This window comes from Solanum dulcamara, chromosome 12, assembly GCF_947179165.1.
Source record: "Solanum dulcamara chromosome 12, daSolDulc1.2, whole genome shotgun sequence".
Classification (NCBI taxonomy): Eukaryota; Viridiplantae; Streptophyta; class Magnoliopsida; order Solanales; family Solanaceae; genus Solanum; species Solanum dulcamara.
The window spans coordinates 36548080-36568177 of NC_077248.1; the positions used below are offsets into that span (position 1 = coordinate 36548080).

Consider the following 20098-nt stretch of genomic DNA (forward strand, 5'->3'; position numbering starts at 1 on the left):
ATTTTGGTTCAACTGACACGCTGATTAATATGAAGAGATTGTTTATGCTTGAAATTGCATTAGTTCAGAAACTTTATTCCATGATAGGAGTTGATTATATCCAAATTTGTTTTACAATTGTACAATTTTTGTTCTTTCTTTAACAGCTGAAAATGTTTCCATAAAATATATGTTTCTTTTGTTCCTACAACTAGAGAAGATCTATACAATGTGCATGTTAGGTGTTAAGAAAAGGTTGACAAATTCTTTTAAGACATTGTAGAGTTGATGTAATATGAAGGTCTTCTTTTACCATCAGGAACATCATCGTATCAATTATACTCTGAATTAAGTGAATACACGAGCAATGAATTAATCATAAATAAACCACTAGTGAAATAATAAATGAGAGAATAAGAGGATAACTTCTCTTATATGTTGAAAGCATTTCATTAACCAAGAATTCTGAAAAATGGAAAAGAAAGAAAAAGCTTATCAGTGTATCTTTCTTAGTTCAAACAGCGCCGACAACTTTGATTCAAATCAAACAGCGTTCAAATATTATTTAAGCATTGCACAAAGGGAAACAATTGTGAAATTGAAATTAAACAAGGGATATATTCAAATCAAGTGGTCAAAGCAAAACTTATCGTCACACACACACACACACATATATATATATATATATATACATATATATATATACGAGATTCACCGCACGTGCATTGCACGTGTATGCCTAATCTTGAGATTCATTTAACAGGAAAACTGTATTCATGCTATAATTTTTCAAACTATTGGATATGCAATAGCGATATTATTTAAGCTCTGTTTCTTGAGAATGTATTGATTAGTTGTAATGTATAATTTAGGCTCTCCAATTATAGGTTTGTAAATAATACTACATTACGCCAGACTAAGTAACTGCCTGACCTTTTTCTGTCTTTGGTTGTAGGGCAGGAATTGAAGAACGACATATTCAAAGTTTCTTATTAGTTCGATAGTGAAAATGTCGACGAAGATTTGCCAATTTGTAAGTAACTAATTGACCGCGAATTAACATTTCGGACTCTTATATATGTGGGGTCATGAAATGCATGTCACCTTTAAGTAGTACCAAAATAGTTGTAGCATAGTTTTAAATAACTAATTCTACCCGATAGTAGCGGCTTCTATGGTAGTTTTCTGGTGTTGGCCATACGATTCTTCTTCCCCCAAACCTATGAATACAACCAATGAAAGTTTCATTACCTTCATGATATGTGTATATTTTTTTCCAATTGATTACTTTCAGACATAGACGATATTTCTTATGTATGTTCGATCTTCCGATCTGGTCGTTTTGTCATAACCAATACTCTCATCGTAGCCATTGATATTTCTCTTGAAAGTGCTATGTATAATTGGCCATGTGAGAAAACATGTTGTGGTAGGTACAATCCAACATTTGGAATTGTTTGACCTTGTGCTTTATTTATTGTCATATTGAAAATTGTTTCCAAATATTAGCTTTTTTATAAGCACGAGAACCTTTTGTTGGTAGTCATTTTTTAAATTTAGTGGTTTTAATGCAATGATCTTACATGTACAATTCGAGAAATAAGTCTAAATATTTATCACATGAAATAAAATACTTTTGCAATCACGTCTAGAACTTCACTGTGAGGATTTGCATTTAACTTAGGCGTATTATTAGCCATAAAAAGATTTGAGGACAAGTTGAGATGGCTGCCATCTCCTTCCAGCATCTGAGTAACTTCTTTTACTAAAGGCCTGTCAATGGGATGCCACTGTATGAACCAAAGTCCAACAATAGCCAACTTTCTCACAATTGTACCATCTCCTTCTTCCTCTATCCGAATCTTTAATTCTTCTCATTTCTCCAAATGTGTATATATCCATTCCAAAAAATTCACTTTACTGTGACTGTTCGTCTTAGAATCCATCTTTATCCTCCCACCAACTATTTCTAACAAGAGCATCCTTAAGCTATAACTATCAAACTTATGAGAAACTTTACCAAAGTTTCTTGATAACACTTCTGGTGCAATGTAGCCAATGGTTTCCCCAGCAGCTATCATAGTGACCGCACTTTGTTCTTTCGAATACAATTTGGCTAGGCCAAAATCGCATATCTTGGGGCCCAAGTTGTGGTCTAAAAGGAGGTTTTGTGGTTTGATATCGAAATGGAGGATTTCCCTGGTGAAGATAATCCCACTGGAAGTACCCAGAGCAATATGTTGAAGCTTGTTCCAGTTGATGAGTGAGACACTACCAGAGCTTGAGCTCACTGGTAAAATGAACCTTTCAAGTGAATCATTTGGTAGGTATTCGTAGATCAGAGCTCAGCTGAATCAATTAGCACAAAAAAGAAACCAAGCGGATCACGTTAACATGGTGAATTCTCCCAATTGTTCTGATTTCATAATTAAATTCTTCCCCTTTACCCTTGGAATCACATAGGACTTTTACTGCAACTTAGATTTCACTGGAAAGTCTGCCTTTGTATACATTTACATAACTCCCTTCTCCTAATTTTTCATTTAAATCAACTATTATCTTCTTAATATCAGCATAAGGATATCGTGTTGGTCTGATGGCCTTGTAGTCTTCTATAAACTTTTTAAGTTTAACTTGACTCTCTCTTTTATTTTATTTGTCAAGTATAGCTGATAAAGTGAGAAGACAATGATGCAAACAAGTGTTGTACCAAAAATTATACTTACAAGAATTGAATAGATAACATGTCAAAAGCATAAAGGAAAATCAAGTAGGAAACTGATGGAATGAGAACTTAATAAGACTAACCTGCAAACAAGGGCTGCTTAGTAATACCTATTATGGACAAAATTAAAGTGTCTGTGAAGCGTTTTTAACAAGATTCTGTTTTTATTCTTCAGAACCAAACGTCTTTTTGGTCTCTGGATTCTTCATAAAGTTTTGTTCCTTCAATCACGCCCATACACTCTAGTTATTAAGCCCAATCAAAAGATTAGCTCAATTTTAGACTTTCTTGCTCCACCCCCATGATGTCTGTTTCACCATTTACAAGACAAATTATATATATTATGCTACATGCCACCGGTGCCATCAAGAAGAAGTTTAAATTGTACCTTCTGCTGAAAGATAAAGAACATGAACATGTCCTTAAACTTTTATTTCATTTCATAGAAGTAGATCCCTGCTTTTAACTAGGTACGTAAACATTTTAAGACTACATTCTCCTGTATCTTTAATGTGATCCTACACATTTAGCAAGTTTCTAGTCAATGTACAGAGTCAGAAAGTATAACGAAGCAGGATGATTGAAAAAGAAAATCAAGAGAAGGAAGAAATTGTAGAAAAAGAATGAACCTGAACTGCTTTCACTTTCCATTGAATATATGCCAAAGACGGTAACAATCTAAGTACAAAAGAGAAGCAGTGTGGAGGATGGTGTGTTGCAAGATTTTCAGCAGTTTGATTGTTGAGTACATTGCAGAGTATACGAACGTTGATGGGATGAAACAGGCGAGTGAATTGCTCCTAAAAATAACGCAAGCAATTCTCTAAAGCATCCAATCTTTAAGTGTGTTTCGCGGGTGAAGGAAAACTATTTTTGTGAATAATCTACGCATAAAGAGAAAACGACTAACATAGTGAAGAAGAAGGTTTGATTTTCTAAGACAGTATGCTTGAATAAACAGATGTGAGTGAATACCTGTTCATTTATTGTTGGGTGTTTTCTGGGAAAATATGATATGGGTTTGGTTATTTTAAAGAGAGAAAAGTGAGGGGGTAGGTCTGTTTGGGATCACTTGGACGTTGGTGTCTGTTCAAAGTGCGGGAAGTGGAAATGATGACCAGTACCACCATAACTTAGGAACGCAAAGACATTCATGGTAGCACCATAGTTATGGGAGCTCGTTTAATATGTCGAATAATTCTTGTTGGCCTAGGCCTTAGCACCACTAGTAGAGGGCTTCTGGTATTTTCTGTAAAAGCTTTTATTTTAAAGGCTCATCGACAGGCTGGTAGAGGTTTCCATTTACGAACCCACATATGTATTAATCATTTCAAACATCCTACATCACACGTTACAAACACAAGATTAAAAGTTTTTTTAGCACTTTATGCATATCTTTCATGTAAAAGCACATGATTTAAAAGTTTCCTTTACCATATTAAACTTTGTGTGCGGGCAAAATAAGATAAATAAATTGAAAATTGGGGAGTCCAAAGGAAGAGCATCCAATTCAAGTTATTATTAAGGTAAAATTAATAAGGGATGAATTATCAATGTTCATGTCACGCCCCGGGAGGGTACCCAGACGTGGCCGGCACTCGAAAACCATTTCTGGCCTTCAAACGAACTACTTGGTCCAATCACACTTTCATTCATTTACATTCTATCAGCGGAAGACTCAAATCAGAAGAATACTATTCATAATAAGCCGAAGGCCAACCACATCTCCATTCAACAACTAGTAAAAATAAAACTAGTCACAACGAAACAATTCAGCATCATCCACACTCTAGTCTATGAAGCCTCTATCAACAATATAAGAGGTTCCAATGACAGGTTCATGGCTACCACAAATCAAAATAAAGGAAAACTAACTCAAAGCTGAAAAGATAACTGCAGTATCCTCCGAAAAAAAAGAGGACTCACCAACTAGCGGGAAGTAAATAGATCATCAATGGTGCACCTGTTGATGATCTCTAGTACCTGTCTCTGCATCATAAAATGATGCAGGCCAAATGACGCCAGTACGTGGAATGTATGAGTATGTAAAATGGCCGAATGAAATAGACATCAAGGTAGAATCAAATCAACTTAGAACCTCAACTCAGAAGAAGAAACAATTCAATCAAGATGTCATGAGTCTAAACAAGAATATATGATTTAGAAAAGGCTAATCCCATACAATTTAACCCAATCCATCCTAATCCGACTCAAAGTTCGATCTAGTCATTTCGACAAGTCATATTTGGACCCTTATCAATTCATCAATTCTATCAAAATCAAGCCTCTTGACCAATCATGTTATCCAATCGAGCCCAATCATATTTTTCCAAGAGTAGTTTAGATATTCATTTATGACAACATTTAATTCTATCCAATCATTTCTCCATTCATTTAGCCAATCTTTTGGGGCTAAATCATGACTCACCAAGACTCTAACTCAATAATTTAGGATACTTAAATATTTAAGTTTATAACAAAAATATGTTTAACAACTCATATCAATCAACTCTTAGACATAACAAAATATGTATAACAACTCATATCAATCAACTCTTAGACATAACAAAATATGTATAACAACTCATATCAATCAACTCATATCAAACATGAAGCATTTATCAATTTCTCAACTTATCAATATCAACATAACAAAATCAAGTTAATAGATGTATAAACTCATTAGGACATAAATCTAACAAGAAAACCCAATTCCTATGAACATTCAATCTCAAAGAAGATGTAGGGCACATGGTGAATTCAATCCATGTTTTTAGTAGCCTTACATACCTGTTATGGGTTAATTGCATCCAGTCTCTCTTCGTTAATCCTTTAACCTATTTTACATGAAAGTAATACTAAGGTTAATAACCTTTCACTTTCCAATTTCCAACTTTACAACCAAGTATCCATTTCCCTCGACTAGTTTATTACTAGTTTCGAAGTTACCAGAAATCGGGCAGCATATCCCCTATAACTTGCCCTATCCAAATTTTAATCTTAGCAGACATATTTCCAACAAAAACCAGCATCTATACTCAATCAAATCATCCCAATACGATGAAATAACAATTCTACAAAATTCGCCCAAAACTACGATACCGAAATAGAGTTTTTAATCTTTATTTCATAAAACCTTTAACCATACGAAATGGAGGGTTGTGTGGCTGCAACAAGAAAAACCCACACCATTTTTAGAACACTTTCCATCCCTGCAACACATAACCAAACCATCTGCAACCACAGTACCACAATCACAACACACTACTCGACTTCGATTTAACTATAACGACTTTACTTTAGCTTGTTTTTAACGTCAGGCATCCTTATGAAAATTTTCCACTTCCAACCTAATTTAATACATGTAATATACTTCATAAAAACACCATAAACTTCTATTTAAAAGAGAAATCCTTACCTTGTCCGAAACTCACCAAAACTCGTCTAGGAAGCTCCTTTAGCGCGACTGAAACTTCGTGGCTATTTATTATCCTTTTGGTGCTGCTCTAAACTATAAATTTACATTAATAACACCTTAATATCCTTGTCAATATAATTAATTCACAGAACGAAATTGGAGAACTTACCTTTTTTTTTCTCCCAAATTCGTAGCGCTCTCTCTCTCTAGCTTAAGGTTTCTCTTCTCTTCTCTTTTCTAGAATTTTCTTTGGATGAAGAATGAATCTTATGGGATAAGAATGACTTTTAATGAGTCATCAAACATATATATAGTCTACCTTAGGGGGTGACACATGTCAAGCCCTCATTGGTGACATGTGTCAAACCCTTATTAGTGACACGTGTCAAGCCTTCATTAGGCCAACACACGCCCTCCTCCAACTATGGGCTGTCACATGGAAGGTGGGGTCCACCCCTTGCTCCATCTTCTTCCACATGGCACTTCTAGCTACTGCCACATGTATCTTTCTTTTCCTCCTCGTATGTTCGTAATCTTGTCTTACTTTATGAACCTATGTAATCCTTGCTACGTAAGCTTGGTATGAACTCAAGTAGCTTAAGAAGGTAAGATTTTCAAGTTGGTAGCTTACATAAGTAAGTCGAGTCCTATGACTCATTACTTGGCCTCCAACTTCTCCCGGATTTGCATAACCATATTTCCAATCTTTCCTACTATGGGGTGTCACATTCTCCCTTCTTTAGAGTTGTTTGGTAGTGCTATAGATCATCCGGCTCACATGATGACTTCTACGAGGCCTATGAACTTTTCAAGAAATTTAAAAAGCTTAAAAATCTTAAAAATCTTCTAAGGTACAAATGTACGGGGTATAACATCCTTCCCCCCTTTAGAATATTCGTCCTCGAATGTTAAACAAAACCCTTTTCAAAATCTTACACAGACTATAGGGAAAATTCCTTTCTATTACAATAACACCTACTTGTATGTCACATCTCAACGGCCAACAACTCCGTTGCCATATCTTAATCTTTACTCAACCATGGCCTTACTATTTTTTACGCGGTCCTTAAATTGCTCAGTCTTACTCTGTTATTGTGTTCACCCCTTTTTGTATGCACCCATCCATTAAGGTCTATGCTAATGGTTCTCCGCACGGTCTCAGATATCATAGCTTCTATCCATTCATTGCTGGCTTTTAGATCTTGTTAACTCGTGCCAGTATGGGATCTTACTTGAAGCCACTTCCCCCCTTTAGGGTGTACCCATGTCACTATCTGCTTGTGTTATACCTTACGCCCTTATTTCCAATTTTCAAATACGTATGACTCTTTTCCACCACATTTGGTATACTGTACCATATCCATATCTTTCTTTATACCAGCTATACTTTAGGTTACCCATGTTCAAAACCTTAACAAAATCGTAAGGTGCTTGGAATCCTCAATATACTATACCAAATCTAGTCTAAACACTGGTCCTCGAGTAATATCCTTAATGTAGCAATGCATTCAAAGACACCTAAAATTACATCCCAGTTAGTATTTGGGTAGTGCTTATAATCGTTTCAAATTTCCCATCCAGGAGCATTTATACTCTGATGACCTGTGTTTCAAGCTTCGTCATAATACCAGCCTTATCCCAATGGATACCTTTTATGCCCTTGCTTACCTGTGTGCCTTGTAACTTCTAATATCATCAGTCACTTTCTTCTATAGATGTTGTCCTTTTGGTGATATCAAAGGTTAATATAAGGAATTTCATTCCCTGTGACTCAACTCTATCGTACGATCTTAGATGTGAAAGAGAGGTAACATCCTAAATGTCCTATGGCCTCCTGATTATAAGTGTGGTGCACAACACGCCCATAAGCAAGACTCTACTAGACACGGCTTCATAGAATCTCTAGGACTCTTGAACTCTGTGCTCTGATACCAAGTTTGTCATACTTCAGGAGGGTACCCTAGATGTGGCCGTTACTTGAAAACCATTTATAGCCTTCAAGAAAACCACTTGGTCCAATCACACTTTCATTCAGTCACATTCTATCAGTGAAAGACTCAAATCATAAGAATACTATTCATAATAAGGCCGAAGGCCAACCACATCTCCATTCAACAACTAGTAAAAATAAAACTAGTCACAACGAAATAATTCAGCATCATCCACACTCTAGTCTATGAAGCTTCTATCAATAATATAAGAGGTTCCAATAACAGATTCATGGCTACCACAAATCAAAATAAAGGAAAACTAACTCAAAGCTGAAAAGATAACTGCAGTATCCTCCGAAAAAAAGAGGACTCACCAACTAGCGAGAAGTAAATAGATCATCAATGGTGCACCTGTTGATGATCTCTAGTACCTGTCTGTGCATCATAAAATGATGCAGGCCAAATGGCGTTAGTATGTGGAATGTACGAGTATGTAAAATGGCCAAATAAAATAGACATCAAGGTAGAATCAAATCAACTTAGAACCTCAACTCAGAAGAAGAAACAATTCAATCAAGATGTCATGAGTCTAAACAAGAATATATGATTTAGAAAAGACTAATCCCATACAATTTAACCCAATCCATCCTAATCCGACTTAAAGTACTATCAAGACCCATATGGGAGTTTTTCTTATCCTAAAACCATCACTTATGAGCCAGTGATAGTACAATAAGCCGATGTTGTTTTCACGTCCGTTCATACATTGTCAGGGTAAGAACGAATCAACAAATCATGGATCCATAACCAATCAAGTCCTATCATATCAGGACAGTAATTTGGGAAACATCCGACTTTAACGGTCCAATCTCCTCCTACGTTTGGCGACGTAGTTATTGGATTTGAATTATTACTTACTCTTACCCAATTCGGTGCTCGATACTCTTCCCAAGACTCAATGCTCATAAAACTCTATCCAATCAGTTCAATCTAGTCATTTCGACAAGTCACATTTGACCCTTATCAATTCATCAATTCTATCAAAATCAAGCCTCTTGACCAATCATATTATCCAATAGAGCCCAATCATATTTTTCCAAAAGTAGTTTAGATATTCATTTATGACAACATTTAATTCTATCCAATCATTTCTCCATTCATTTAGCCAATCTTTTGGGGCTAAATCATGACTCACCAAGACTCTAACTCAATAATTTAAGATACTCAAATATTAAGTTTATAACAAAAATATGTTTAGCAACTCATATCAATTAACTCTTAGACATAACAAAATATGTATAACAACTCATATCAATCAACTCTTAGATATAACAAAATATGTATAGTAACTCATATCAATCAACTCATATCAAACATGAAGCATTTATCAATTTCTCAACTTATCAATATCAACATAACAAAATCAAGTTAATAGATGTATAAACTCATTAGGACATAAATCTATCAAGAAAACCCAATTCCTATGAACATTCAATCTTAAAGAAGATGTAGGGCACATGGTGAATTCAATCCATGTTTTTAGTAGCCTTACATACCTGTTATGGGTTAATTGCATCCAATCTCTCTTCGTTACTCCTTTAACCTATTTAACACGAAAGTAATACTAAGGTTAATAACCTTTCACTTTCCAATTTCCAACTCTACAACCAAGTATCTATTTTCCTCAACTAGTTTATTACAAGTTCCGAAGTTATCGGAAATCGGGCAGCATCTCCCCTATAACTTGCCCTATCCAAATTCTAATATTAGCAGCCGTATGCAATTTTTCGATTTAACTATAATGACTTTACTTTAGCTTATTTTTAACGTCAAGCATCCTTATGAAATTTTTCCATTTACAACCTTATTTAAGACATGTAATATACTTTATAACAACACCATAAACTTCTATTTGAAAGAGAAAGCCTTACCTTGTCCAAAACTCGCCAAAACTCACCTCGGAAGCTCCTTTAGGCAACTGACACTTCATAGCTGTTTGTTATCCCTTTGGTGCTGCTCCAAACCATAAATTTACATTACTAACACTTTCATACCCTCATGGTATACCCTAGATAATTAATTTATGAAATGAAATTAGAGAACTTACCTTTTTTTTCTTCCCAATTTGTAGCGCTCTCTCTCTCTAGCTTAAGGTTTCTCTTCTCTTCTCTTTTCTAGAATTTCTTTTGGATGAAGAATGAATCTTATGGGATAAGAATAAATTTTAATGAGTCATCAAACATATATATAGACTACCTTAGATTGGTGGCACGAGTCAAGCCCTCATTGGTGACACATGTTAAGCCCTCATTGGGCGAACGCACCCCCTCCTCTACCCATGGTCTGCCATATGGTAGGTGGGGTCCACCCCCTGCTCCAACTGCTGCTATGTGGCACTTCCAGTTTCTGCCATATATCACTTTCTTTTCCTCCTCGTAGGTTTGTAATCACGTCTTACTTTATGAATCTATGTAATCCTTGTTACGTAAGCTTGGTATGAACTCAAGTAGCTTAAGAAGGTAATATTTTTATGTTGGTAGCTTATGTAAGTAAGTCGAGTCCTATGACTCATTACTTGGCCTTCAACTTCTTCTAGATTCGCATAACCATATTTCCAATCTTCTCTACTATGGGGTGTCACATTATCCCTTCCTTAGGGTTGTTTGGTAGCGTTATAGATCATTCGGCTCACATGGTGACTTCTACGAGGCCTATGAACCTTTCAAGAAACTTAAAAAGCTTAAAAATCTTAAGAAGCTTAAGGAACTTAAACAAGCTTCTAAGGTATAAATATATGGGGTATAACAGTTCATGTGTGATTGTAGTTAATTTATGTTGTTAATCTTATAATCTAAAACTATGTGTTGATAGTCGCTCTTTAAAATAGTTGTAATATACAAATTAGCTTGCAGTAGAAAGGTTTCGAATGTTACCAATGTTGAGAGTGGCGTGTGTTAATAACATGTTACAAGAGGTAAAAGTTAGTCTTGCTGCAAACGCAAGGATAAATGCAAGATATACAGAAAAAAGAATGAGATTATAAATGGCGGGACATTTTTGATACTCTTACGCACAAATAACAATCCATATGTTTGCTGATTCAAGGGGAAGCACCTGAGTTACTGATGTGTCCTATACATGATAATTTGCAGGTAACATGTAGCATCCCCTTGGGAGGAATACCACATATGAAACAAAAACTAATTTAATACTTAAAACATTTAGGAGGATTTTATGCCAAAATATATTCACAAAATATATTTAATAGCGAAAATACAATATACAAGATAAGTGCGACATTTTTTCCCCCTCATTGTACCCTCCGATTTTTTTTAGATGAAATACAATATAAGAGTATCAATCTAAGATGGTAATTCCCTTCTCAAGTAGTCCACATTTAAGAAACTTTATTTTTGGAATTTATATTTTCAAATCAACGCCACTGTGGATTCCATAAGAAACACGAAACTCAAACTTACGATTATCACAAAAACTAGCATCTTCTTTTGTAAATAACTAGAAGGAAAAATATAAGCCCAGTACATGGCATGACTTGGGTGGAAAGTACACTCTAAAATAGAAAAACATGTCACCAAGTTCAAATTACAAACATATGGTCTTGTGTTCAACAAGCCTCCAAGATTTCATACATAAGTGTGACATATGGATCATGTACACGTCCCCAAAATTTTACAAGACCTAGATGCATATGAAATTGTGATCTTCACTAAAGCTCCCCAAAAATGCTACTCCAAATGGCCACCTTCAGTTCTCTTCCAGAACATTACCTATGATAGAAAATAACTATCACTAAGCATGAAGCTTAGTGGTGTATGAACCTTGGGCTTGGAGCCATTAGATTCTCAAATTCCCTTGTCCATAGTAGGTAGTTCAATAAGACAACGAATCAAATAACCAAGTATATCAAAATATCGAATATCAATCCTTGAATAGTTTCAAAATATTGATATCTATATTCGAAGGCTCAAGTGTCAAGAAAGCTTATAAATCAATTCAAGAGAGTTTGTCCAACAACCAATTCCACCCAATATGTACGTCATGCCATCATACTAAGCATAATCAATATCAAGATAGAACAAAGCCCATATCAAGAAGGACCGAAGCCCCTAAGTAAGAAGGGTCGTCACTCAATAATCAAGAGAATCAAGAGCCATGTTGAAAGTGGCTTTCCACTCGTACTCGAGAATGGAAAAAAGTCCATCATCAAGACAAAATGCAAATCCATAGTCAAGATGGAAAAGATCTGAATCAAGAGGCATGTCTATATCGATGAAAAAGTCACCACAACAAGAAGGACAAAGTCACAACAAAAATGCAAAATGATCAAGCAATTCATACAAGTGGGCAATTTAGCGAAAACTTTTTCATACTGGAGAGAATAATAATACAATGCTATATGATGAAGAGTAAGGAAGAAACCCATCAATATATTTCAACAATTCTATAAGATAAAGATATTTGAATTTCAAGATTATAACAAACCTTGGTGTTTTACCACAACATAGGTTCTACCATAATTTGCGAAGTTTGAATCGTCTACGTCATAAACCAACCAAAATCTCCTTCATCAAATAATTCCTCTTGTTTTGTAAAAGAGAATATATACCTTAAATACATAATCAAATATCTACTTAAGCTCAATGATTCAGTACATCAAAACTAAATAGAAAAATTAGCCCAAACTGTCAAAATAGGAATTCTGGACAGTACCACTGTCCTGTATTGTCGCTCAGTTTCAAAGGGGTAAATGAAAAAATAGACTTTATGGCCTAAATAAAAATTGTATATATGTATCAGAGTTTCATGGAAATTTGAATAACCCCTATATCAGTTCTGTACAAAAAGATATCCTCAAAATACTAACAGCAGTACATGTAGAGTTTGCAAAACAGAATTCTGGGCAACACCTGCCCTATACTTCCCCTCCCAGTTTCAAGTAGATACAAGAAATATTGGGTTTTGGGGCTTGAAAGAAGGTTGTAGGGATATGAAATATCTTCCTATAACATCTTGATTCACTTATAATGGAGCTTTATACAAGGTATAATGCTAAAAACACTAACAACAGTCCAGTCCAAAAATGGGTTTGTAACTTACCTCATTCCTGTGGAGTTGTTTGGGGCTCAACCAAGGTAAATCTTGATGACTGATTTAGTGGATGAATATTATGAGAGAAGAGAGGTTTTCTTGTCTTTATTCCTTAGAGAACATAAAATTGGAGGGGTGGTGGAGAGGATAAGAACCAAGGGTAATAAAATAAAATAAAATAATAACAAAAAAGAAAGGCTGCCCACTTTTGTAAATATCTAGTCCATTTAATAAATTTAATAAGATAATCATAGTAGGAGTAGTTTATATAACTATACCGTAACACTTCAAACAAGTTTCAATGTAGTCAAGTTCACATTAAGGAAGTGCAAAGTAAAATATACCCTTACTATCAAGATATGATAAATCGAAATTTCAAGTTTTTTCTAAAAACTTTTGGGGTGTTACACAACAGTTGTTTCATATGGGATTTCTTCCATGATTGGTAACCATCTAGTGCCCATGGTAACCATTTAGTCTAGTTTTTTTGTTTTTCTTTTTGAACAAGTGAAAAAATTTAAGGGACGATATAGAATGCTAATGAGAGAATGCCAAAGATGGAAATAGACTAGGTAAAATAGAGAAGCAGTATGGAAGATGGCACGGTGCAAGATTTTCGTTAGTTCAAGTGTTGAAATATAGAGTATTAGAAAGTTGATGGGGGTGTGTGTCTTTATCGGATGTAATATAGGTGAGTGAACAGATGTAAATTCTAGCTAAACATGAGCTTAACTTACAACTTGTTAATGGTGGCTAGAAATTTCACCAAAGCGTAAACCAAACCTTTAGTGTGTTTTGCGGGAGAAGGAGCACTGTTAGTGTAGTTTTTTGTTCAGCATAAAATTTCTAAGGGGCGATGTGGTAACCATATAATTCTATTTTTTTGTTAAAGTGAAAAATGTAAGGGACGATGTATCAATGCTAATGCGAGAATACCAAAGTTGAGAATATAACAGACTAAGTTGAATAGAGAAGCAGAGTGGAGGATGTGACGTTGCAAGAGTTTCATCACTTATACTATTAAAGTACATAGTATTCTCGATGGAGTGTGTATCTTAACTAAATGTAACATATGTAAGTGAATGGATATAAATTGTAACTTAACATGCGTGTAAGTTACAAATCATTAACGGTGGCTAGCACTTTCACCAAAGCATAAACTATGTCGTAAGAAAGTGTTGCAAGCACTGTTAATATAACTAAATAGTAACTAATCATACGGAAAACAACAGTTAAATGTTGTTCAAAAAACCATTAATGAGAAACAGACATATCTTCCTTTTCATTCCCCTTGTTACTGCTGTATAAGGTGATCGACTCCAAGTAGTTCTTTTGGCATCTTACTACAGGACTTTCAGATTTTGGATATATCAACAGGATCCTTTTTTGGCAAATTCTCTTTCTTTCTTCTTCTTCTTTCTTTCTTTTTTCATTTTTCGATGAAATACCTCCAGATCTATTTAGATCGGACCTAGATCTAGTGATTTTTGGTGAGATCTTTTTGGTGAACTTTCTGGTGAATTTTACGACGAACTTTCCGCGAGAATTGTTCGGCGACTAAATATCTCTGGGACAGGTTCTATCTTTCCTCTCCTCAACTAATTATTTGAAGTTTGATTACTATTCTTCTTTACTAGTTCCTACCTTTAGTGTTTTAGTTATTGTTATTCACTTTCCTTCTTTACTTAGTGTCTAGGGTTGTTGATTTACATATTAGCTAGTGTTAGTTGTTTCTTTGTTATACATTCTATATTGTCAATTATTATCTCATTTCTTGCATTCTCTTAATTTATTTATTATCAGTTGTTTTTCACTTTGTAGTTCATATCATTTTAGTGGCTTTGATTACTGATGGTAGACAAGACATGTACTCAATTGAGGGTGAAGGCGAGGGGATATAGTGGTTAGAGGGTCGCTTACCAGAAAGTCCATAGAGCTAGTGAAGAGTTTTAAGTGGAGAAAGACTAATATAGCCTGTGTTCAGGACACTAGATAGGTAGGTTCCAAACTCGGGATATGGATAGATTTAAATTATGGTACTCAGGAGGCTCAAGGGATAGGAATGGAGTGGGTATTCTAGTCGTTGCAGACCTTAGGGAGTGTGTGGTAAAGGTAAAGAGGATCAGTGATAGGATGATGTTTATTAAGCTAGTTATAGGCAGGCTTTTTGTGAACATTGTTAGTTCATATGCACCCTATATGAGTCTGGATAAAGAAGTCAAAAGGCTTTTTTGGGAGGATTTAGATAAAGTAGTGAGAGGTATACCTAGTACCGAAAAGATTTTCATTAGTGGACATTTTAATGGTCATATCAGTACAACTTCTAATGGTTTTGATGATGTCCATGGAGGCTTTGGTTTTGGGGAAAGGAATAGCTACGGGGTTTCTCTCTTGGAGTTTGTCAAAGATTTTGAGTTGGTTATTGCTAATTCGTGTGTTTTGAAGAGGGATAATCAATTGGTCACCTTTAGTAGCACGGTATCTAGGACTTAGATTGACCACTTAGTCCTCCAGAAGGGTAATAGAGGCCTTTGTAAGGATTGCAAGGTTATTCCGAGTAAAAATATTACCACCCAACATAAGCTTTTGGTGATGGACTTGGAGATTAAGAGGGATAGGAGAAAGAAGACCATTTATGATCGACCGAGGATTAGATGGGGGGCCTAACTCCCATATTTTCTCAAGAGATGGGGGAGAAGTTGAATGGTTTAGGGTCCTGGAGTAGTAACGGGGATATGAACAACATGTGGGACATGAAAGCTGGTTAAATTAGAAATACAGTTGCCGAGGTTCTTGGGGTACGAGAGGAATCCTTAGTGGTCGTCAAGGAGCCTGGTGGTGGAATGAAGAAGTAGAAGGCAAAGTGAAAGAGAAGAAGGTTGCCTATACGGAGTGGTTGGAGTGTGTGGATGAGGAGGAGAAGAATAGGCTTAAAGATATCTATAAAAAGGCAATGATGGTAGCGAAGTCGGCAGTCACCAGCACTAAGAAGGCACCTTTTGAATGCGTGTATGTTGAGTTAGGGGAAAAAAGTAAGGATAAAAGATTGTATAGGCTCGCCAAAGTGAGAGAGAGAAAAGCATGTGATCTGTATCTAGTAAAGTACATCAAGGATGAGGAAGGTGAAGTGTTAGTGGATGAGACCTTTATCAAGCAAAGGTGGCAAGCTTACTTCCATAGACTCCTAAATGAAAAACGAGATAGAGACATTGTACTGGGAGATTAGGTGTACTCTCATAGTCTTCGAGACTTTGGGTACTGCAGGTGTTTTAAGGTTGAGGAGGTTAGATGTGTTGTTAGCAGGATGAGGAGGGGGAGAGCGATAGGCCCGATGAGATTCTGGTGGACTTTTGGAAGAGAACTAAGAAGATAGGTTTGGAATGATTGACTAAGTTGTTTAATGCTATTTTAAAGACTGGTAAGATACCTGATGAATAGAGGTGGAGTACTATGGTTCCATTGTACAAGAACAAGGGTGATATCCAAAACTGTAATAATTACAGGGGTATCAAACTACTAAGCCACACTATGAAGATTTGGGAGAGAGCGTGTAACACCCCAATTTTCTTTTTATGTTTTTTTTTCTAAAAGATTGCCAGGTGATCCAAGTTATCTATGAAGTTCTACGTGAGTAGTGATGGTTGGAAATAGGTCTAAAGAGATTTGGAAGGAGTTGGAGGCTAAATAATGGGTCGTGGTAATCAACCTACTTGCGTAAGCTACTGACTTTGATGCCTTACATAACAAAGCTACTTTAGTACATGTCGAGCTTAAGTATCAAGTAGGTTCTTAAAATGAGATGAGATTTTGAATCCATAAAAGAGGAATAAGGAGACGACGCACCTAATTGGAACGAGTAGGTAATGCACCTACTTAGACTAAGTAGGTGATGCATCTACTTGTTCCAAGTAGGTGATGCACTTGCTTGGGTGGACTCCACCCTACCACATGGAATCCATAGGGTGGATGTATGGAATGAGGTGGTGGCCTAAGAGTCGGACATGTGTCACCCTTAGGGGCTGATACATGTCACTCTCAAGGGAGAAGTATATAAGCCAACTAATGACTAAGGGTTATCATTTTTTCATCTTTTACACTTATAAACTTAGAGAAAATTTGAGAGAAAGAAATAAAAAGAGGAGATTAGTGTGCACACCACATATTTTAGCCAACTTGAGAGACCCACTTGTTAAGGTAAGATTGAGGTTCTTTTTCTTGTTAGGAAACCCATTTTTGGATGGGACTTCCGTTAGTAATATTAGTATAACTCCTTGTGTAAATCTTCATTTCAAGTGATTCAAGATGTTTTGGAAATCTATTTCATAGATATATAACTTTCATTTAGGCTCTAAAACCCATTTTTGCTTTTATCTGTTTGAAAAAGGGTGATGAAGTATATGGGAGGTGCTGCCCAGATTTTGTTTTGGAAATCTTACATGGACTGTTGTTGGTATTTTGGGAATATACTTTTGTATAGAATTTCTATAGGGGTGATTCAAAATTTTATGAGACCCTAAGACATATGTCTATAACTTTTATTGAGGCCACAAAGCCTAATTACCCCATTTACCCCTTCGAAACTGAGCAACAATATAAGACAGTAGGCTGTCCAGAACTCTTGTTTTGATAGTTTGGACTTATTTTCATTGGTTTCATGTTTAATTTTGATATGATGAGACTGTTAAACTTAAGTAGGTATTTTATTGTGTATTTAAGGTGTATATTCTCTTATACAAGCTAAGGAGAATTATTTGACGAAGTGGACTTTGGTTGGTCTATGGCGTAGATGAATTGAACTCCCCGAGTTATGGTAGAACTTGTTATGTGCTAAAACGCCAAGGTTTGTGTATAAACTTGAACTTGAAATATTTTATTTTACTGAAATTTGAAGTATTCTGATGGTTTTTTTCCTTACTCCTTGTCTTGTATTATGGTATGACTATTATCTCAAGTATTGCAAAACTTTCGCTAAACCGCCCACTTATACGAATTGCTTAATCATTTTGCATTCTTGTTGGGACTTTGTCCTTCTTGTTACGATGACTTGTCATCGATATTGACATGCTTCTTAATTCGTATCTCGCCCATCTTGATTTTGGATTTACATTTCGTCTTGACGATGGGGTTTCATCTATTTTCGAGTATGAGTGGAAAGCCACTTTCAACATGGTTCTTGATTCTCTTGATATTGGGTGACGACTCTTCTTGATTTCGGGGCTTCGGTCCATCTTGATATTGATTGTGCTTAGTGTGAAGGCATGACGTACCTATTGGGTGAAATTGATTATTTGACAACTCTTTCAAATTAAATTATAAGTTTCTTGATACTTGAGCCTTCGAATACTGATATTGATTTTGAAACTCTTCAAGATTTGTATTCGATACTTTGATATACTTGTTCACTTGGGCTTAATTTTACCTTATTGAGCCATGTGCGACGAATCATGGAGTTGAAGAATTTAATGGCTACAAGCCCAAAATTTATACACCACTAAGCTTTATGCTTAGCGATTGTTGTTTTCTATCGTAGGTAATATGCGGGATGATATGTGAAGATGGCCATTTGGAGTAGACTTTTGGAGCCCTTGTGAAGATCACATCTGCATATGCATCTAGTCTTGTAAATATTTTGGGGACTTGTACAGGATACATGTGGGACTTATGTATGAAATTTTGAAAGCTTGTGAAAAAAAACCCAGATGCTTGTAACTTGAGCAGGGTGACTATTTTTGCTATTTTTAGAGTATGCTTTTAACTCAAGTCATGCCATGTACTGAGTTTATACTTTGACTTATCATTATACACAAAGGAAGATAATAGTTCTATGATAATTACTAGTTTGAGTTTTGTGTATTATATGGACCCGCAATGGTGTTGAATTGGAAATAGAATTTCAAAACAAGTTTTCTAAATATGTTGACTATTTGAGATTATTAAAAAAAACTATCTTTTTCTTCGTAAGTGGCATCCTCTCCAAAGGGGATGCTACAAGTGTTGGTATCAGAGCCTAAGTTTATGATTCTAGGACTTTTATTGTGACTTGTTGGTATACTATTTGTTTTTGTTACATGTTGTTTTTTTATATAGTGCATATGCATCATGTATATGTCCCTAATGCAATGTGATCTTCTCTTATGAAGGAATCAAGTCGTGGTATCTTCTACTTCTAATAGACTTATGAAAGCCACTTGTGAGGGTTTAAATACCTCTAATGCCCAACTTCACCTACAAGAAGGGGTTGGAGAACATTTTTTTGATTCTAATCCTCCTAGTACAAGTAGATCTAAAGCGGGAAGTAATCAGGATATGAGAGTTGGGACACACCCTCAAATGAGTCATAATGCCTCCACTGTTGATCCCCCTTTTCAACAAATAGCCAATTTCTTTCGTCACATGGCTAGAAGAATACCTGACACTGATGAAATAAACTTTGAGAAAATGATAAAAATAGGTGGAGTTGAGTTTGAAGGCATTGTTGACCCTACAGATGCCGAGCAGTGGTTGGAAAAGATTAAAAGAGTGTTTGAGCAGTTAGAGTGTTCAAACGTTACCAAATTTAAGTATGTTGTGTCACTATTACAAAAGGATGCCTATGATTGGTGGGTAAGTGTACCGAATGCTAGGAAAAAACCTCCTGTTCTTACTTGCAATGATTTTGTGAAAGAATTTCATAAGAAGTATGTCCCACCTGCTTATCATGATGCAAAAAAAGAAGTTCTTAATTTTATATCAAGGGAGTATATCTATTGCTGAATATCATCAGAAGTTTCTCATGCTATCCCGCTATTCTAGGGGTATTATTAATAACGAAAAAGATAAGTCCAGGTGATTCGAAACAGTTTGAATGATTCTATCAGAAAATCTGTAGTGGTACTACAACATGAAAACTTTTGTAAATTAGTTTCAGCTACTCTTACTTGGGAAAGGATCGACAAG

The 20098-nt window shown here is 35.6% G+C and overlaps 1 pseudogene; it reads right to left on the minus strand.

Annotated features, from left to right (window-relative positions):
- Positions 1-1595: 1595 nt before the first annotated feature.
- LOC129875713 (rust resistance kinase Lr10-like) lies at positions 1596-10043 on the minus strand (annotated as a pseudogene).
- Between the last annotated feature and the right edge of the window lie 10055 nt (positions 10044-20098).